This window comes from Desmodus rotundus, chromosome 4 (genome assembly GCF_022682495.2).
Source record: "Desmodus rotundus isolate HL8 chromosome 4, HLdesRot8A.1, whole genome shotgun sequence".
In the NCBI taxonomy this organism is placed as follows: Eukaryota; Metazoa; Chordata; class Mammalia; order Chiroptera; family Phyllostomidae; genus Desmodus; species Desmodus rotundus.
The window spans coordinates 47,920,918-47,922,273 of NC_071390.1; the positions used below are offsets into that span (position 1 = coordinate 47,920,918).

General features: G+C 48.7%; 1 non-coding gene across 1 annotated transcript; it reads left to right on the forward strand.

Moving 5' to 3' along the window:
* Positions 1 to 966: 966 nt before the first annotated feature.
* LOC112305683 (U6 spliceosomal RNA) lies at positions 967 to 1,073 on the forward strand. Its single transcript, XR_002974841.1, has one exon. It is a non-coding gene; the product is annotated as a U6 spliceosomal RNA (small nuclear RNA).
* The last annotated feature ends 283 nt before the right edge of the window (positions 1,074 to 1,356 follow it).

Below are 1,356 nucleotides of genomic sequence, written 5' to 3' on the forward strand. Positions count from 1 at the left end.
GCAATGGCTCCCGCTCCACTCTCCACCGTTTTTTAATCTCTCACTCCGCTACCCACAATCAAACTGGGCCCCTCTGGTGCTGGTTCCCGAGTGGGTGGGCTTGTGCACGCCCTAGGCCCCTGTGGGTCTCTCCAACGACCTCTCCCATGAGGCTGGGAGTCTCTCCTGCTGCTGCCCCAACCCCCACGGGTGTTTTCACTCAGAGGTTTGAGGCTTTATTTCCCGGTGCTGGAGCCCTGGTTTGTGCGGTCTGCTTTGTTCCCCACCGTTTGTCCAGTTTATCTGTGTGCAAATGTGGGGCCGCGGGTGCTACCCGCCCCATTCTCCGCCACTCTGAGTCCGGCCCTCTCGGTTGATCTGTGCAGGAATGTGGGGCCACAGGGTCTGCCAGTGGTCAGACTGCCTGCCCCGTTCGTCCCACACTCCGCCAGTCTCGGTCCTGCCACGGCCACGCGAGTCCTCTCCGCCCCGGCTGCCCGTCTCTGCCCCTCCTACCGGTCTGGATGAATGTTTATTTTTGATTTCCTTGGTATTGGACTTCCTTGCCATTCAATTTTCTGTCAGTTCTGGTTGTGCGAGGAGGCACAGTGTGTCTACCTACGCTGCCACCTTGGTTCTCCCCCCTTTCTGTTCTTTATAGGTTGGTGTTATCCTGAGGTTTTAACCAGACACTCTCTGGGCACCTCTGAGCATTAACTGAGCAATCTGCTCTAACCATGTGACCAAGATCCAGTGAAATCTGTTTGTGCCCTATCCCTTGGAAAAAATAAATAAATGAATAAATATGACCCTAATAATAAAATAAATATATTACATAGATAAAAATGGAGATAACACAAGACAGACTGTATTTTTCAGTGGTCATCAGGGAAAGAGGTAACTGAATTGTCGTCTGACATGGCTAAGCACGGGCCAAGGCAAACACACGTACACACAAACATGGAAATTCAATATATTCAAAAAACAGTGCTCACTTCGGCAGCACATATCCTAAAATTGGAACGATACAGAGAAGATTAGCATGTCCCCTGCTCAAGGATAACAGGCAAAAAACAAAGAATAATCAAGTTTGCCTATCTTAAGATGCTCGAGCACCTCTTTTTGACTCCCGAACACTTGTATGTCAGACCACGACCAGTAACATTGGAGAAGGAGGGCAAGGCTACATCACAAATAGTTTTAAACTTGGTCTAGAGAGTTTAGATGTAATTCAGTGCATAATAAGTAGCTGGTGACAGCTATGTTTTAGAAAAATTAATCTGGGAGAGATGAATAGGACAATTGGGAAGCCAGACACTGACAGATCCGACAGCAAGGAAGCCAGTTGTGAAGCTTTAGCAACAATCCGTGCAAGAG